We start from the raw sequence: 20,823 nt of genomic DNA on the forward strand, positions 1-20,823 counted from the left end.
TCTCAAATTGAAGTCCATATAATCGGCTAATATGACATTTTTCCAACCTGAATGAAGACACTAGACTATTAAACTTGAGCTTAATAGTATATTTTCAATGAAAAGTAACTAACCCAACATTCACATTGGGCAATTTAATTTAATTTAGGTTGGCCAAGGAGAAAAAAATAGAAAAAAAAATCCCCATAAATCACTAATTTCAAGAATGAAAAAGATGTTATTCTATAGACAGAAAGTGATAAGAAAATATTATAAACAATTCTATGCTGATAAATTCAACAACTAGAGAAGCTAAGTGGGAATGATTCTAGTTAAAAATGGTAAATGTACAGAAAAGAGGGCATTTATTTGTTTTAAACCCAAAGAAACTGAAAGGGAGGGGAAGACTAAAAGACCAGAAACAACGGAAGGATCTCATTTTGAATGACTTCCCAATAAATTAAACAATGGATCATTGGCCCGGGATGAAGTAGGAAGAGGGCTGGCAATAGGAATTATTTTTCTAACAGCTAAGACTAGATTTTCTTCTTTAATGGAAAGGCAACTGATTATTGAGATAAAAAAAAAAAAAAAAAAGCAGGGGCATCTGGCTGGCTCAGCCCATGGAGTCTCTGACTCTCGATTTGGGCGTTGTAGGTTTGAGCCCCACCATGGGTGTAGAGATTATTATTATTATTTTAATCTTGAAAAAAGGGGCACCTGGGGGGCTCATTGGTTGAGCATTTGCCTTTGGCTCAGGTCATGATCTCGGGGTCCTGGGATTGAGTCTGCATCAGGCTCCCCACAGGGGCCTACTTCTCCCTCTGCCTGTGTCTCTGCCTCCCTCTCTGTGTCTCTCATGAATAAATAAATAAAATCTTTCTTAAAAAAAGCAGAAAAGCCATCCTTATATAATCCTTACAGGACTGATGATACAGAAATCTCAAAATTGGATGGGGAAAACCTTCCTCCCAGCCAGATATTACCAGTGATGTGTAGCAGAATCTTGCATGACTTCTGGCATCTAAGCAGCACAGTATCATATTGCAGCCTGATTTTTTTTTCTGCTGAAACATTGTAGTTAGAGGTTTGGATTTTACAATTCTAATCTGTTTCTGAAATGATTTCTGAAGGATTTTTACAAACAAGGCAGTTTGTTAAAGGAGTCGGTGTCTGGATGCTAAAAGGAAAGCTAAAAGGTTATATTTTCGACATTTCTGGCCAGCTGGGACATTTCCGTCACCTGGTCTTCCTAAATGCCTAGTGGCAAGTGTATTTTAATTAACGGAAGCTAAAACTGGGACCCACATGACCCATTTCACTGAAGCCCCTCACTTACCTTACAGGTGAGAAAGTCACACATCTGTCAGCTCACAGATGTTGAGTGATTGGCACATAACTAGTTAGTGACAGACCCATAATTTAAGTCACATCATCTATACCTACTAAGCGTTCTGTGCCCAATTTTGCGCCAAGTGCCTTAGTGTCACAAGAAACTCTGATGAGAAAACAGTGTCAACAAAAAGTCTTTTCCACTTTTCGTTTCTCCTGGTAAAACTGAGAGCCTGAACTGAGAGCCCTATCACAGCTCGACGGGTAGATTCGTAGAAAAACACATGGGCAAGACCATGAAAACAGCCCACACTCTTGCACATCGGCTTCTGACTCTGGGAAACTCAACACTGGTTTAAAAAATGTAGGTTTTTCTCCTTGGTGGCCCTGCAACCCTATACTTCCTTTTTCTCAGGCAGCTCTGCCTTAAAAAATCACACATCTGGAGTACTCCCGGGCTCAATGCACCAGACCTAACTCGTTTCCCACTCATAAATGGGCTCCCATAAGACCCGTGTTTTTCCAACTGAGGATCGTGACCCATTAGTGTACCATGAAATCAATTCAGTGGGTCATAACTGACGTGTTTTTTTAATTATATAAAATAGAGTGCATTCTCTCCTCTACCATTCGACCTCCACTAATATTTTAGGCTTGAAGGGGATTTTCTTTGACTTATATTGGGTATAAGGAGGAGAGGTAGTCTCTTTTCGTCCTGATTTTGTGTGCGTTAACATCCATTCTAGGTTTAGTTTACTAGGATCCCCATAAATCCTGACCAAGAAAAGTCCCTTGTAGAGGGTCCTTAAAAGAAGAGACCCTGCTTCCCTATGCACTGTTTATGCAATAATTAACTCAGGGTGCTGTCGCAGTCCTTCCAACTTGCTCCTTGCCAGGGGGCCCAGAAGCTGTGGACCTCGCAGGTAAATCGCACCCAATTGAATTCCTGCCTCTTCTGTGCAAATCAGAGTCTAAGTGTCTCCTCAGAGCCTCATGGGCTCTTTGAAGCTTTAGCTGCCAGAAAACATGGGTCTGAGAGGATGAGAATCAGCTGGAGTTCAAGAGTCAGTCTCACTCCCTCCCCATTGGAAAACCACATTGAAATATTTGTCCTCTGTGCTTTGTTCCTAAAGCAAACACTATTTAGCTAAGTATGGTGTAAAGGGTTGCCATTTGCCACAACCGATAAATAAACTGGTAACCACAATGATGAGGGAGGAGTGGGGGTATTTTGTGGTCTTGGGGGGAATTGAAAGCTCTCTTTCACTGGAGACAGGCTACAAAAGACAAAAAAATCATCAAAACAAGGAAATAAGTTGTTGTCTTAGAATAGAAGCTTTGTTGGCTGCTGTGGGAGAGCATATTTGTATTTTTAGATGATTGCTCATCAGCAGGTAAAAGAATGTGTTGCATTATTTTTCTGATAAAGAGATTAAAGGTGGAAGTATGATTCAAGTTTCATTTTCCCATTTTCTTTCATTTACTAATCTGTTTTAAAAAATTGTATTTTGGAGCCTAATACATATGGAAAAAAATAGATGACTGGCTTTTCCTGGTCAAAGCAAATTTCAAAGGGACAAAACTTTTTTTTTAAGATTTTACTTATTATTTACTTAATATTTTACTTATTCGTGAGAGACACAGAGAGAGAAGCAGAGACACAGGCAGAGGGAGAAGCAGGCTCCCTGGGGGGAGCCCGATGCGGGACTCGATCCCAGGATTCTGAGATCAGGCCCTGAGCCAAAGGCAGATGCTAACTGCTGAGCCACCCAGGCATCCCCAAAAGGGGCAAAATTTAAAAACAAAGTACTAAATAAATGATGCTGTGGGCTCAGATAAATTTAAAAATTTAGCTGTGTATAGTAGTTGCAGGTAATCTAGAAGATTAACTTGCAAGTCTTTTCTTTCTTTCTTTCTTTCTTTCTTTCTTTCTTTCTTTCTTTCTTTCTTTCTTTCTTCTTTCTTTCTTTCTTTTTTTTTTTTTTTAAAGATTTTATTGATTGATTTGACAGAGAGAGAGAAAAAGCCCATACACAGGGGGAAGGGCAAAGGGAGAAGCAGACTCACCGCTGAGCAGGCTCGATTCCAGGACCCCGGGATCATGACCTGAGCTGAAGGCAGGCACTTAACCCACTGAGCCACCAGGCGCCTCAAGTCTTTTCTATTTATGTAAACTTTTGGTTTCATGGGGATTTGGTGAAATTTGCTTTATTTGTACCTAGAGACATACAGATGAGTGCTAAAGAATTGCACCAAATAATTTTCACAGGATCAATGAATCAGGGGCATATCTAAATTTACATTCAGTTGTCTAAAATACAAAAATATGATCTTGGCAATATTTGTGTATTTTATCCATGTGTACCAGATATTTTTGAAAAGAAAAATATACTGGAAAGTTCCAAGTTCCATTTATATTAAAAACTTTTTGCATCATCTACAATTGAAATATGATTGTAAACTACGTGGGATTGTGGTAGTGTGGAGTAGCATGATTATCTCAAATGACCAGAAGTCATCTATAATGACATCTATGATACCCATAACTTAAAGCAATCTTAAATTTTTGTCCAATATAAAATTCTCAAGGTTTAAAAAGGAAAAGTCAGTGCTGTGTCTATATACACCCTTCATAATTTGATAGATTTACTTAATTACTCCTTTCAGTTCCTTTTACTTGAGAGATTTAAGCATCTTATATTTTTGTCTATTTATAAAATGCATATACAACATTTTGGTGTATATTCTCTCAGTCTTTTGTACTTTTAATATCTACATATTTGCATATGGAATATATATATATTTATGATCATACTCACTTTATAGTTTCTTGAAAATATATCGTAATTATTTGCCCATAACAGTGGAAATTGTCAGAAATGCAATTTTAAGGGTTATATTTCATCATGTAGATCTGCCCTAGTTCATTTAACCATTCTGCTGTGTTATTGGGCAGTTAGTTATTTCCAATCTCTTTTAAATAATGTGTGATGAATGCATTTGTTTAGGAATTCTTGGATTTTTCTCCCACTAACTTTTTAGAAAGAATTCCAGACAATGAAAATACTGGGGCAACCCTATTTTCCCCATTGATTAAAGGTACTTTATTATTTCTCAGCCTTTTAGCTAAGAGCAAGGGTAGTATCTGTTCTTATCAGTTTAAGATACTTTATCATATACTAGATTCTTAGATATGATCAACAACAAGGCCTATACATTCTGTCACATTGATTTATCCATTGATTTTACCACTATGTTAAATTTTTATATAAAGTTTTAACATCTAATAAAGCAAGTTCCTGCTCAGTTACCCACCCCCCTTTTGGCTAAGTTCATCTCTTTAGTGTTTTAAAAAAAGTTTAGAATAATTTTTGGTGTTCTAAAACCATACAATTTTTTAAGGAGGTGGGATTTTTATTGGAATTTGGATTAACCATGTAAATTAATTTGGGAAAAATTAGTATTTCTATGATATATCTCTTCAAGTAGCAAAACTTTCTTTTGCATTTCAAGAAATAAATGCGTTTTTTTTTAACATAGGTCTCACACACTTCTTGATACAGTATTAGTAGGTTGTTTTACTATTAGATTGTTAGACTTCTATGCTTCATATGTTTATTATCAGAATTATTTTATAACCACTTATAATTGGCATGTAGCTTTGTTAATTATTAAATTATCTTGGATTTTCTCAAAAAAATCACATTCTCTCAGGCACCTGGATGGCTCAGTAGTTGAGCGTCTGCCTTGGGCTCAGACCATGACCCTGGGGTCCTGGGATCAAATCCCACATCGGGCTCCCAACTGGGAGCCTGCTTCTCTCTCTGTCTATGTCTCTTCCTCTCTCTGTGTCTCTCATGAATAAATAAATAAAATCTTTTTTAAAAATCCATATTATCTACAGATTATGATTTACTTATTCAATGACAAATATTAAGCATCTACTCTATGCCAGCCAGAACTTCTAAGCACTGGGCACCCAATACTGGGGGGAAATGTATAGATTATGGGGGTTATGTTTCTAGCAGGAAAGAACATTTATCCAAGTTTTACTAGAATAACAAAGAAGTTAGGTTAGAGAGTGCTTACAGCAAGTGAGCAAAGAAGAGGCAACTAAAAAACAAGAGCAGGTACTAAAATTTTAGACAGAGCAAAACGCCTGATCAAAAAAGGATCTACTACATAAAGAAGTTGAAGTAAGTCAGGAAGAGTAGTAGTCAATAAGATTTTCAAAATATATGATGAGAGGCCAGATAATTGGGGTCTTTATGAGCCATAGTAACACCCTGGAGTTTTTATGTGGGGCAAGTTGGAAAAGTATTGGAAGATTTTGAGTAATAATAATAATAATAATCTGAAATGCTTCAAATAGTTATGGTTTGGCTGCTGTTGTGAGAACAGGTTTAAGAGGAGGGAAGTAAGGAGATCAGTTGGGAAGCAGAGAAGAAGCTGTGGTTCTCCCTCCATGGAGTGAGCCTTGGTTCACCGCAAAGGCACCTGTGGATGGCTCTCATATATACTGACTACTTCCTGTTTCTTTGCTTGAGAAGGGCAGCAGGGAGTACCAGGGAGCTCTACTTAGAATTGACCCACAAAGAATGGAAAAGAGAGTTGGTGCATTAAAGATGCTGGTTTCTCTCAGTGGGACGGGTCTGAGGTGTGCTCTTCAGAGTCTCAGAGGGTCCCCAGCAGAACCGAGCTCCCATGTCCCAGAGTGGGATCTCACTCTTCAATGAGGGTCCATCCACTTTCCCTAGTCCATTTTCCATCTACTTGCCATGCTTCCCGGGAGCACCCTCCTAGAGGTGGCTTTTGGGGGAATCCAAACCAAGATAGGGGTCTATCGTAGTAATCCAGGCAAGACAGGATAACAACTTGGACCTCCGTGGATCCTTCAAGTGGGAATAACTGATTTCTGCTGATTATACTGTAAAGAAGAGCTGAAAGGATTTGCTGACACATTTAATGTCAAATGTACAAGAGGAAGAGGAATCTAGATGACTAGATGACTTTTTGTCTGAGCAATTGGAAGGATAAGGTATCCACTAACTAAAATGGAATAGTGCCATCCATCTGGAAGAAACCTAGTATATGGTGTGAGGTAGCAGTAGGTTTTGTTTTTGTTTTTGTTTTTATATATGAGTTTCCAGTTGATCCAGCACCATTTACTGCCAAGACCCTCCTGTGTACATCGTCCTGCAGTATCCCTTTTGTCAAAAATCAAGTGACTGTAAATGTGGTTATTTGTCCATACTCGCTATTCTGTTCCATTAGCCTATACGTCTATTCTTACACAAATATCCCACCTTCTTATTTTCTATAAATTATAAGTCATTATATTCATCAGTGTAATTCCTCTAGCACTGTTCCTGAAAATTATTTTTTGTAACTTTATAATATCTTCAAAATTCATAATAAATCCTAGTATCTGGCATGTAATTCCCTCAACTCTATCCTTTCTGAAGATTACTTTTATAACTTTATAATAATTTTAATAATTAATGGTGTAATCCCTTCTTTTCTGTGCCTCTTGAGGTTACTCAGACCTATTTAATTTTGTCAAAATTTAGAAGCAGCTTATCACCCCCCCCCACACACACACACAGAGCTGAAATTACCAGATTTATGTTGAATTTTTAAATCAATTTGGGGAGGGACACCTGGGTGGTTCAGCAGTTGAGTGTCTGCCTTCGGCCTAGGGCATAATCCCAGAAGACCCAGGATCGGGTCCCCCCTCGGGCTCCCTGCATGGAGCCTGCTTCTCCCTCTGCCTGTGTCTCTGCCTCTTTCTGTGTATCTCTCATGAATAAATAAATAAAATTAAAAAAAATCAATTTGGGGAAAATTAACAATTTTTTAAAATATTGCACTTTCTAAGCAAGAGAATTATTTTTTAAAGTATGGAGCCCAAAGCAGGACTTGAACTCATAACCCTGACCTGAGCCGAAATCAACAGTTGGATGCTTAATCAACTGGGCCACCCAGATGCCTTGCAAATGATAACTGCTTGATAAGGTGGCCAGAGTGAAGCACTGCTGGTGTGATAGGCTCACGTGTCCCTACGAGGCAAATGAACTATTGTGTCAATTGTTAGTCAGAGCATCTTGACTGGGATGGGGATTACAGGTGTGGATAAGGGTGGAGGGATGAGCCATGGGAGTCAATGCCAAGAAAACAAGATGGAAACATGAGATCAGTGTGAACTCGGAAATTAATGGGAAAAGAATGGGAAGCTGTGATGAATCCAGGAACCAGAGAACAGATGAGGGAACACTAAGAACTAAATGGATTTAGTCTACCGAGAAACAGAGCCAGTCAGACACAGAGCCCAAGAGAAAACTCAGGGGCTGAATTTGTCAGAAAAACCAGAGATGGGGATCCTCCTCACGAATTGAGTCTACCTGTGGGTCCACAGGGCAGAGGCTCTTTGCAGCATACGCGTGACCTGAAATTCTAGCCAGTGTTCCCATGGTTCACAAGTCTATTGGAGTGAATCTGGCCTTTATTCGTTCCATTGATGAGTCATAAATGTAAGTTTGGGTGCTTCCCTGCCTCTAACAGGTCACCTAACTATTGCTCAGTTTCAATGACTATGATGTCTCTTCTGTGAAATGAGCAATTCTTTTTCTTTAAAATGGTCCTTTCTCCAATCATGAGCCCTCCAATTGAGCACACATTATTAACTTCCATTTCCCCCGTATTATGCTCTGCAATAGGAGGGAAAAAAAATCTAGTGGGAAAGGCGAAAAATAAAGCTCTGGCCTATACTCCATTCTCACCATGTATTATTTTTATAAACAATGAAAGCAGACTTCCCACCCTACAACTACAAGTGTTTCAATAAGCAAACTCTTTTCCCTTTCATTTTTCAAAGTCTCTATGGTACAGGCTGTGGTGTGTCAGACACCAGAGGTAGTCCTGTGCCAGACACCAGTTTGGCCCACACAGGCTTCAGCTGTCAACTTGTCTACAAGGAGATCTTGGCACTCTATGCTCCCGTGTCAGGCCCAGTGTCACACCAGCCGCCTCTCCTTACTGGGGAGCAAGCTGGGAGGGAGCATCTGTCCTGAGCCCAAGCATGTGAGATGGAGAATGAGTGGCAAGATGTGACACTCACTATAGCTTTCTCTCCCCCGGCTGGGGGCCTGCAGAATCCAAGACAGTAAATCTCACTATGGCGTGTGCATGGGACACAGAAGTCAACGCACTGAGGACTTCTCAGGTGCGTGCAATGTTTCACATTCTTCAACTTGATAAAATACTTGAAAAGAATAACAAAACTTTGTTTTTAAAAGCTCATGCCACTAGTCAGGCATCCGTCTTCCATTCTTGCTGGAATTGCAGGGAAATAAATCACTCTTTTATCACTATTCCCCCAAATAATTGATATGTTTTTTAAAAAAACACAAAACAAAACTTTCATGATAGTTTCACTATTTCAATTACACCAAGGGGAAGGTCGCATGGAAAACAAATGTAATCCAGTGTTGATAGTAAAACTAACAGGTCGTGTGTTTGCCAGAAAAACTATATAGTTTTAGGAACGATATAAAATAAAATAAGAGGAATTTTGAATGGTTCAGCCAACGATTGCATGGATTCAAATATAGTTCAGGTTATGTCATGTTTCCAAAACGGAAAATATTTGTACTTTTTTTTTTAAGATTTTATGTATTTGAGAGCGAGAGTGAGAAAGAGAGAATGCACTCAGTCACAGGCAATGGGGAGCAGCAGAGGGAGAGGGACAAGCAGGTTCCCCGCTGAGCCAGGAGCCCAGATGAGGGGCTTGACTGGGCAGGGAGATCTGGACAAAAGAAGGCTTGAGGAGATGGGGGTGCAGCTCCCCATGATTGTCCTGGAGCTCCAAGCGGGGCTCAATCCCAGAACCATGAGATCATGACCTGTGTTGAAGCAGATGCTTAACAAACTGAACCCCCAAGGGCCCCAGAAAATCCTAGTTCAACAGAATTTTGAAATAATGCAATTTCCATGGGAAGTGGCTACATTCCTTCCACATCCACAATGTGTTGATGACATTCCACTGCATCAGAACCGGCCATGACAGAGGCTGAACAGAGGGTTTTCCATGAAATTTGTCCCAGTAGTCTCTTCAAAGTCCTACCTGCTTTTGATCGTTCCTTTACCATCTTACCAGGCATTGGAATTCTCATTAGAATACCTTGTTTACACTAAGGCTTTATCTCCAAACTCTTAAAAAAATCACAGAAATCATGATGTCAGAAGCTACTGTCCAGAATGGGGAAGAGGCTTAGATCTTATCTTATTTGCATGCTAACGAGTTAGCCAGTCAGTTTCTTGGATGATGGCAGAAGACAGGAGACTTGGGGCATAGACAAGGAACTCAAAGACATAGCAGTGGTCAGTATTTGCTCTGGGTCCCTGAGCTCCAGTTCTCACCAGGCAATGAGAACAGGGCCAAGTCCTACTTGAACATGCACACTGGATACGTTGGAGATTCCCAAGCTTAGAGAACCAGAATATTTTATAATGGGCAACGACCCTGTCTTCCCTTTGCTATGAAAGGAGAAACCATTTTTATTATACGACAGTAAATAAACATACCTTGCTCTAGAAGGAGACACTACATCTGCTTGCCAAGGCTATTCCTGTAGACGTAAAGGCAAAAAGATAGTTTTGAACAAAAGGGCCTGTATTAACTGTTTTGTGGCTTCTGTAACTTGATGCTTTAACATCTTCAAGATGAATGCCAACTACTTTAGGTAAACAGTTGAGATTTGGGCTCACCACTGGGACTGCCCATACTCTGAGCCCTACATGAGTTTGCAAAAGCGTCACTTTTAAATGTGGTTCATCAATCCTCGAGCATCCTTCCTTGCTTTGCTTCCTCCTCCCTGTGGAAGTCACAATAGAAGTGGTTGCCTGCAGTTCCTCTCTCCTTCCCTGCCTCATGACTGACCCTGGTGTTTCTCCCCGGGGGCCTGCGTGGCATGCTACGGTTTCCCTGGGGGAAAGCATCATAAACTTTCATGACTCCAAGACAGCTGTCTCTTTGATCTGTGTATGCCCTCACTATATACCTAAATTAAGACCAAGTTATGATTAAAACACAATCCGTAACTGTAGCTCAAAACATGCAAACACATTAGAAGTCCACGGAGAGCTGTCTTCCAAAAATTCCATCTTTAAGGCTATTGATTCAAAGATGCATAAATGCCCAAATCCTTTCTAAGAGAACTCCCACAAAGCAACTCAGTATATCTTTTAAACACTTCAAACAGTCTTAATGTTATCTGCGATTCTTGCTTGCTTGGCCTTCTCTTATGCCTTGGGTCCGACAAGAATGTATATATTTGAAGGCCATTGACATGTACATTGCCCAAGCCTCTTCTCTGCTACTTTTCTCACTCCCAGAAAGTTTCTTTGCATCATTTGATTATCTCCAGTTTCCTCAACCATCCTGGTGACGTCCTGCTAAATGTAGTCTGCTTTGTCTATTTTTTAAATATACTGCTCCAAAAATATTTTAGGTGCAGTATGAATAAACAGCTCTGAATAAGTAGAATAAACTTCTAACTTATTTTTTTGCATCCTATATGGACGTGTTAACTTATTTAAAAGGTACATCACACCTCTGATGATAAAGAATCAACCATTAACCAAAGTCATTAATTCAGTTGCCCCATAACTGATTCAATCTTTCTGTCGTTGCTTTATTGGCTCTGTATTTATCTCTCAAAATTCAGTCCTAGATTCATTTTTTCCTTTTCAGTCTCTGAAAAAGCTCTCAGATTCTGAAAAACAAAATAAATTATCATTCTAAATTCAAAGCAACTTTTCAAAGCAACAAAAAAATTTAACAAGCAACTTTTATATAACTTAATCCAAGTCCTTGATTAAAATGTGGAGCAGGGGATCCCTGGGTGGCGCAGCGGTTTAGCGCCTGCCTTTGGCCCAGGGCGCGATCCTGGAGACCCGGGATCGAATCCCACGTCGGGCTCCCGGTGCATGGAGCCTGCTTCTCCCTCTGCCTGTGTCTCTGCCTCTCTCTCTCTCTCTCTGTGACTATCATAAATAAATAAAAATTAAAAAAAATAAAAAATAAAAAATAAAATAAAATGTGGAGCAGGACAGAACTTAGCATAGGGTCCTGTGAACTCAGTGAGAACTTCCCATCAGGTTTACCTTGATGAATGCCCCTTAAATATAGTTGTTCAACACAAAAGTTCATTTAACAAACCTTCTTCCAGACCTCACTTGTTTAAAAAAATTTTATTTGGAGGTCTTTGGACTATTGCATTTCTGTATTTCATCCTTCTGTCAATTTTTCTAACTAAAGAAAAGAGGTTAGTATGCTATGCCTTAATCTTGTTGAATCCATAATGGCAAAACAGTGGTCACTACTTCATTTTATCCACCATCTAGAAATGTATTAATATGTATATTTTAACATAATATATTCTATGTAATTATTATATACATATAATATCAATTATATGTATACAAGTATACATATACATATATGTACACATGTATATTATGTATGTATGCATATAATTATATATTACATATAAATATGTAAAATGTTATTAAATTATATCATTAGTGTTAATATAATATATAATAAAACCCAGACCAGATTAGATTAGTCTACTAAATTATTATGTGTATATCTTGTCTGGTGCATAATCCTGGTAGACAGCAACCATATCTAATTCTTCAGGATTTTGAGCCCCTACAGGTCCAGGACATAATGGGTTCATCTTAGGTGCTCAGTGAAAATTTTGGAATTGGAAATTTCAATTTTGGGGAATTATACATGAAAGACTGTTAAAGCTGGAAGGAATTTTGGACACAGAGAGCTAGAAAGATTGAACGACCTGCCTAGAATCACACAAGTTTCTATGTACTCATTCACAAAATGCTTCCCTCTAGCCCTGTTGCCAGGATTGTCTTACTTGGATATCCAAGATTGGTCTAAAATCTCTGTATGGGTTGCTAATAAGGCACCAAAGCCTATTATGATTGTTTGGCTTGTTGGAGCTGGTTTACATATTAAGGAAGGTACACTTTGATCCCAGAGTCTGAATAACTCCTTCTAAGACCATGTGTTGGCTCTTACATAGACACAGACATAAACAAATTCATCCCAGAGAGTCAGTGGAAGTTTTCCTTAGATATTGATGTGTATTTAGGGGCTGATGGCATATATTTAGAAGGATATCTTTCCTAATTCTTTTTTATTAGCAACTGGGATAGTGCCAAAAGTCGCAAACTGGAAGTCAGCATTTCATTAAAATGACCCAAAGAGCAAATCAATTTTTTTCTCTATCTCCGGGAAGGACTAGCTGTGATAGATTTATAAGCACAGTTAACCAGAAGGCACAGCTTCTTTGAGATGGCACTGGTCTAAGCTCTCTAATATGACTCATGGAAACAAGCAGCAGTTGTGGGCATGGCTTCCCCAGCTGGGCTTAAAAAATTCCAAGGATCTTATATGTCAACCAAACCACAGTGCTTCCCTGTCTTTCGATGTAATGATCATCGAGATCCAGTGCATTTCAAATGCACTTCTCAACGTGATTTACTTTTTAAATAAATCTTCATAAACTATTGGGATGTTTCATTAGTTTGTATATTTTCAGAGATTTTTGGGATGAGAGTGAGAGAAGGAACACCATAACATCCATCCTTTGTCCGTATGCTGTTAAGAATTCTGGAAGTACACGGCTAAGGACTTTTTGATACCCTCTTTCCTTATGTTGACTACCCCGATTTTTTTTTTTATTTATTTTTATTTTTTATTTTTTTACTACCCCGATTTTTAATTTGGAAGAGGAATTCTGGGTGATCTGGAGGTACAGTAGCACAAAGACTATATTTTGCAGGAATTTTGTTTCAAACATCTCATTGTAGCTCTGTAAATTTTCTCTCACAAAAATCCCTGGAGAGTCTTTTTTTCTGGGCTTTTCCTATTTGCAAATTTAATATTTGTCCTCCGTCCAGTAGCTATGAAAACAAGTAATATTTAAAAATATGTTTTGAGTTTTTGGAGAAAATGATGCTGGACAAGTATGTCATTTTGGAATTGACTTTTTTTTTCCTCTCAGAAGGAAGAAGCCTAGCAGTTCTTCGTACTTGAAAAACAAATGGGGCAAGGGGAGTGGCTGAAATATAAAAAAATAAACCATGTCCTTATTTTATGGAAAGAAGTCTCTCTTACCTGGGGCCACACAGGCCCTAAAACACCCAGGTTTGAGGCAATTTGGAAATGGGGAAGATGTTTCCTTGAGCTAGCGCTGCTCGCTGCCTGATGGCCAGCATCCCCATGCAGATGTCTCAGAGGCTGCTTTTGGCTGCGACATCTGGAAGTTCAGCTGCTGCAGTGACCAAACCATTTTCTAGGACAGCCCAGATGGAATGGAAAAAATTAAACCCAATTTTATTTTTATTACCATAGAACTTCTGTTTTCTCAAGTTTTGATAAAGAGCCAACTAGATCTTATTTAAAATATAAGAAAACACCCAGTACCATGGGATGGGCTTTCATATTCCAAGATAGAACCTGGAACCCATCTTTTCAACCATGTTATAAAACCCGAAACTCTAGTTCATAATGACAATGAGAGTATAGGGGAGCTGGTAGGCATCTCAAAAATAATCCAACAAAAAATTAAAAAAAAAAATCCAACAGTAAGTGTTCATGTATTTGGTTTAATGGATTAAAATAAGAAAACATCAGGAAAATGTATCAACTGTACTTACTTAATTTCTTTAAACTTTGGAAAATTCTCTTTCATCTAAGCTTATGAGTTTTCTCAATTTTTATTTATGTCATTTATTAATCTTTGAAGTGTTGTGTGTTGTGTTGGAAGTGAAACCATTTTAGCTTTTGATGATTATTTCCATAATTTGAAGTTTGATCACTTGGGTCGTTTGTCCCACGTCAACATGAAATGTTGTACTCCAGTGGCCTGTCAAAGACAAAGCATAAACGTTCCTCCACTCATCATCCCGAAACCAGGCAAGTCTTTTGCATGATTTGCAGGGCCAATAACAATAGCAAGAGGCATTCTCCACTAGTTAAATCCTTTCAAACTCCTACAGCAAGCCTGTCCCTACCCTGTCAACAAGCCCTTGGCAAATTTTAATCCAATTAATAAAGTCAATAATATAATCATTCCTTCTGATTATCTATTAAATATTATTCATAGCTAGCTATCATATGGCTTTTTGTTGTTGTTTATAATCTTCTTTCATTGGCACATCTAATTTGAACCTCTCAAAAGCCCCCTGAAATACAGTATCTTGATTCACATGTATTAGTCAGCTCAGGCTGCTATAGCAAAATGCCACAGACTAGGTGGCCCAATGGCCCAACAGAAATCTATTCTGAAGTTCTGAGACTAGAAGTCCAAGATCAAGGTGCCAAGACATTGGTTCTTGGTGAGAACTCTTCCAGACTTGCAGATGGCATCCTTTTGGCTGTGCTCTCAGCCTTTGCCCAGTATGTATCCGGGGATAGAGTTCTGTAGTGCCTCTTTCTCTTCTTATACCAGTCCTATCAGATTAGGGGTCCAACCTCATGACCTTAACTCATTTTAATTGCCTGCTAAAAGACCCTATCTCCAAACAGAGTCACCTTGGGGTATTAGTGTTTCAACCTATGGATTGGGATGAGGGGGCATGATTCAGTCTATGACATCACATTTTGCAGATAAGACAAGAATGAAAACTAGAACTAGAAGTAAAGTGTAAAGCCAGTACTTGCTTCTACATTTTTGACTCCCTATTCCTTATTTTGTTGCAGTTCTTTTGTGATGGGAAACAATAATTATGGGTTTTTATAAAGTGCCCAGGGCTTTCCAGATACTGCAAATATTTAACTGTAAACTTCTAAAACCATAAAGGCACTAGGTTTTTAAAAATAATTATGAAATGGAGAAAGATTTGCTAAAGAACCATAAAATCAAGAATCCAAAATGGAAAAAAAAAGATAAATATCACTGTATAAAACATTAAAGGCCTGTAAGACATAAAATGAATAAGAAATATGAATGTAAAGCACAGGAAAGACTGGAAAATATTTAAGACGCATATATGACAGGTAGGGGACTCATTTTCTTAATATACACAGACGTTTTATAAATCAACAGCAAAAAGACAACACTCCAAAAAATGAGCAAAAGATGTGAATAGGCAGTTCATAGAAAGAAAATATAGATGAATCAGAAACATATAAGAATAAGCTTAACTTCTCTTGTAATCAAAGAGATGCAAGTTGAAAGGACAACCAAACACTATTCTGCCCACCAACTGGCAGAGATGAAAATTGCACAGGAAAGGGATACAGAAAACTTATCCTTTTCATTACACGATTGGGGAAAATATAAATTAGTACGATTTTATAAAAGGTGACTTGGCAGTATTTGTCAAAATAAAATAAGCACATACCCTTTAATCCAGCATTTCCACATCTGAGAATAATTGAAACTTCATAAACCATCACGCACACATAAGGAAAGTTGAATATAAAAAAGTATTCAATGTAATATTGTTTGTATATTAGTTGCTTGGGCTGCCATAACAAAATGCCACACACGGGGTGGCTTAAGCAACATAAATTTATTTTCTCATGGTTTTGGAGGCTAGAAGTCCAAGATTAAGGTGATGGCAGGTTTGGTTTCTTCTGTAGTCTCTCTCCTTGGCTTGCAGATGGTTTCCTTCTTGCTGTATCTTTCCTCTCTGCCCATCTCTGGTGCCTTTCTGTGTGTCCTAATCTTTTCTTCTGAGGCCACTAGTCAGATTGGATTAGGGCCCACCATAATGGGCTTGTTTTAACTTAATTACCTCTTAAAGGTCCTATCTCCAAATATAGCCACATTCTGAGGCTGGGGGCTAGAACTTCAACATATGAATTTGGGAGGGATAGAATTAAATCCATTACAGTTTATAAGAGGGAAAAAACAAGCAAGACAATATATCCATCAACAGAGAGCTGGTTGTTATAGAATATTCATAAAATGGAATAGTATGCAATTATTAAAAAAGCACGAGTTAGAACTCTACGTGGTAAAAGACACCTAGAATGAACTGTTGAGTAAAAAGCAAATTCAGAGCAGTATGTAGAAGAATCCCTAAATTGTGAGAGGGGAAAATAGGATACGTGTATATATATCTGAAATTTCTGGAATGATACATAAGATCTTAGGTGCAGTGTGAAACTAGGATATCAGAAGATGTCTTTCTGGATTCTTTGAGTCTTTTGTAATGAACATGTGTTATTTAAAACTTTCAGAAACTACAGGTCAATGGGATGCAATTATTCCCATCCCTACATTCAAGCACCTTTGTCGTGTGACTTTACAGTTCTTCTCATTAAGTGGGTCTCTTTTTTTCAACCCTTGACTTTAGGCTGCCATGTGGTGTGAACCAAACAATACAATACAGTGGAAGTAAGGCTGTATGTACGTTTTGAGCCAGGGTGGTTTCGGCCCCATGCCAGCCAGAGACATATGAATGAGCCTACTCAAGACTGAAGGAACCACCAAATGAATGCAGCTCAAATTACCAGCCTACAGAATTGTGAGCTAAGAGGGGTTGTTATTTGAAGCCCATAAGTTCTGGGGGTTCTTTACTATGCAATAGTAGATAACTGATGTCCTAATTAATAACACGGAGCTAAAAACAATAGCATAAAGAAGTTGATGGCTTTTCAATATTTTGGATCTCCATCTTCTTTTCTGAATTTTACTGGGTTTAGTACTCAGGTGCTAGATAAATATTTGTTTAAAAACAGATGAATAAATGGGATGAAAATTGGTAGCTTCGTCCTCAAAACACACACTCCTTGACATGTAAATACGACATCACAACCCTGTTAGCCAGACTCTTCTTAGTCATAGTGATGTCTATAGATACCATAATATTTCCATTCTTCTCAGATGGAATTCTCTGAGATTACAAAACATACATAGCTTAGTCTGTAACATTAATGCAACACTGCAAATTATAGAACAATCTAGAAAATACATTAGATAGAAAGGGTGGCCTCGATACTTAAGAACCAACAAGACTATCTAAACCAACTCTGAAACATATATATGAATAGATGAATACATAAGATTATACATAACATGTATAACAAAATTGAAGTTTATGGAAAGATGTGCATGAGAGCCCTCGTGAGGGGATTAGGTTGACAGTGTGATTAGAGTGACCATCATGACCATATTTCTGACCAAAGTGAGGTTCTGATTAGACCTCACAATATGCCCACATTTCTTGACATCTCTCTTACCCCCTCTCCACCATTGCCATCATATGCGCCCACATTTTCTAAGTCCCAGATTTCTCAATTGAAACAATGAAAGTATTTCCATGTAACAGACACAACCAGAAGTCTCCCATGAGCAAAAAGATCCTGGGTTGAAATTAACGTCTTTTCAGGCCATTGTTTGTATTTCACTGAACCTTCTGTCTGATGGTCCTGTTTTACTTCCAAGAACTAAAGATTAGCCTTGAGTTTGCTCAACCCAAAGAAATCATTCTCCCTCATGTCCTTTTTACAAACTATCACTGCCAGAACTATCATTCTGGGCAAATATGGCATCCTGGAGAGATTATTGTTGATTGCCCTAGCATTTTGGCTTCGTCTTATAGAAAAGAAATGGCAAGAAGAGTGTGGTACTTAGTTCTACGCCAGAGTTTAGGGTTTTATCCCGAAGAGCTCGCTGGATGTTCTTTTGGAAAGCGATTGCTTTCTAAAAAAATGTGTGTGAGATCTGTCAGGTGATTTCATTCAGCACTACTTCTGGTCAGGAGACTGAGGTGGCCATTCATGGCATCCTGGAGCCCTGGGTTAAAGCAGTAGGGGAAGCAGTGTGCCAGCTCAAAAAGCATCTGATGTCAGAGCCTGAGACTTCTATGGGGAATGAGTAGATGGGGGTTGTTGACATTGCAATGCTTCCAACCTATATCTAGGGTTTGTGAGCTTCCCTAAACCCCATTTCCCACATATTCATAATGAGAGAATAAAACAAACACCACAAGAAGTCAATCTTAACACCCTATAATGTTGCAACTAAAGCAATCACTCTAAATTTTCTTTTTCTAAAAAAAAAAAAAATTATTTATCTATTTATTTAATTATTCATGAGACACAGAATGAGAGAGAGACAGAGACACAGGCAGAGGGAGAAGCAGGCTCCATGCAGGGATCCCGATGCAGCACTCGATCCCCCAATCCGAGATCACACCCTGAGCTGAAGACAGACACTCAACTACTAAGCCACACAGGGACCCCTCTAAATTTTCTTTTAAACACAAAAATATGGGGATCCCTGGGTGGCTCAGGGGTTTAGCGCCTGCCTTTGGCCCAGGGAGCCATCCTGGGGTCCCGGGATCCAGTACCATGTCAGATTCCCTGGAGGGAGCCTGCTTCTCCCTCTGCCTGTGTCTCTGCCTCTCTCTATGTCTATCATGAATAAATAAATAAATAAATAAATAAATAAATAAATAAATCTTAAAAAAAACACACACACACAAAAATCAGGTAGCAATGTATTCTAGCATAAATTCTAGCCTTTAGAGAAAACTTATCATATTAGAATTTTCCCCCATGATACAATTTTTTTACTCTTTTCTCAAATCTCCCTTTAAATCAAATTGTCTTCTTTAACTTGTTTGTTTTGTTTTTTTTTTTTTTTTGATGTGCAGTTGTGAGTTGTTTGCTAATAAGGACTCCCCCGCAGCCTCTTTAGCTATTCTTATCCAGTCTCCTTCCACTGGTTTCCTGCTTCTCCTCCTAGTTTATTTATGAAAGAAATGTTTCCCCAGAACAACTTGTGATTAAAGTTGCATTACTGATACTTCAGACAATTGCAAATCCTAGGACTAAGAAACTAGTCCATAGACTAGATGCCTATGACCAACTGTATTGAATCAGCACTAATTAGGCATCTAACTTAATTTGTTAATTGGACCAGAAAGGAAAAAATAAACAAACAAAAACACTCTTTACCTGCAAGACACCATGAAAGCCACAAATCAACCTGTGACTCTCTTGATAAACAAAGGAAATGAGATTTTTTAAGAGCATTTTTGGCATTAGATCTTTTAAGCACATGGATGAATTCTAAGAGGTCCTCTAGTTCTTTTCCTTCCATCAGTACTGCTTTTGATATCACTAAGACAGAGAAGTCTTATCTGTAATAGTTTATTCACTATTTTTTTGTTAACAGTTTTATTCAGAAAAAAATGTTTAGAGCATCTATTAAGTGGCATGTATGCTATCAGGACTGGGCTAAGGTGAAAAAGAAGAAAAAATGACATCTACTCATGAGGAGACAGTTAGGAAGACTGACTTGGATTTCTGAATGCTCTGAGATGGGAAAACAAGAGGAGGTACAGGTTTGAGGGAGTAGGAAATAAGTGGTTTTAACAATATTGAGTTTGTGATGCCTTTGAAGGGGCCAGTAGGCAGCTGAGTATATGGGCCTGGAGAAGCTCTGACCTATTAATATGGACACTGGAGTCACTGCCATGGGGCTATTGTAGCTGTGAGGATGGGCAAACCGCACAAGAAGACCATATGGATTGAAAACCAGACCTAGGAGAGATGCCAATTAAAAACTCAGCAGCCATTATTATTGTTCTGATGGTCTTGGTGCCCTACCCATATCTACTCCTTTAGTTTAAGAATGCTCTTTTCTTTTAGGGGCTCCTAGCTGGCTCAGTCAGTAGAGCATGCAACTTTTGATCTCAGAATTGTGAGTTCAAGCCTGATGTTGGGTGTAGAGGCTACTTAAAAATCTTTTAAAAAAAGATTTAAAAAAAAAGATTTAAAAAAAAAAAGATTTAAAAAAAAAGAAAGAATCCTTTTTTTGTTCAAACTTGAAGTAAAAATATGAATTTATGAGTTCATGGTTCTAAAAGTCCAGGATAGACTATCCTGAAGGTTGGTTGGATATAAATACTACAACACCATAGTAAGGACTTGACCTCTTTGTATCTTTCAGTTCTATTATCCTCCAAATTAGTTTCATTTTCTTTTTTTTTTTCTTTTAAAGATTATTTATTTATTTATTCATGAGAGACAGAGACAGAGAGAGGCAGAGACACAGGCAGGAGGAGAAGCAGGCTCACCACTGAGAAGGGAGCCGGACGTGGGACTCGATCCTAAGACCCAGGGATCACTACCTGAGCCAAAGGTAGACACTCAACCACTGACCCACCCACGTGCCCTGGTTTCATTTTTAAATAGGTTCTCTCCATATAGATATCCCCAGAAATGCCAAGTCCACATCCTACCAGTATCAAACTCCAAAGAAAGAAGGCTCCTCATTCCCAAAAATGCCAACTGAAGTTCCAGGATTGACTCTTACCAGACTTGTTTGGGTTATACAGTTTCTTAAACCAATGGGTGGCCAGATGGAGGGAATCCTCTGATTGGTCAGTTGAATCTCCTGGCTCCTCAGAGTAGTGCTATGAGGTCATCCCACCACTGGGACCAAGAGTCTGGGAGGAATGGCT

The 20,823-nt window shown here is 38.6% G+C and overlaps 1 pseudogene; it reads left to right on the top strand.

Moving 5' to 3' along the window:
- The first annotated feature begins 4,417 nt into the window (after positions 1–4,417).
- LOC144289530 (U2 spliceosomal RNA) lies at positions 4,418–4,552 on the top strand (annotated as a pseudogene).
- The last annotated feature ends 16,271 nt before the right edge of the window (positions 4,553–20,823 follow it).

This window comes from Canis aureus, chromosome 1 (genome assembly GCF_053574225.1).
Source record: "Canis aureus isolate CA01 chromosome 1, VMU_Caureus_v.1.0, whole genome shotgun sequence".
In the NCBI taxonomy this organism is placed as follows: Eukaryota; Metazoa; Chordata; class Mammalia; order Carnivora; family Canidae; genus Canis; species Canis aureus.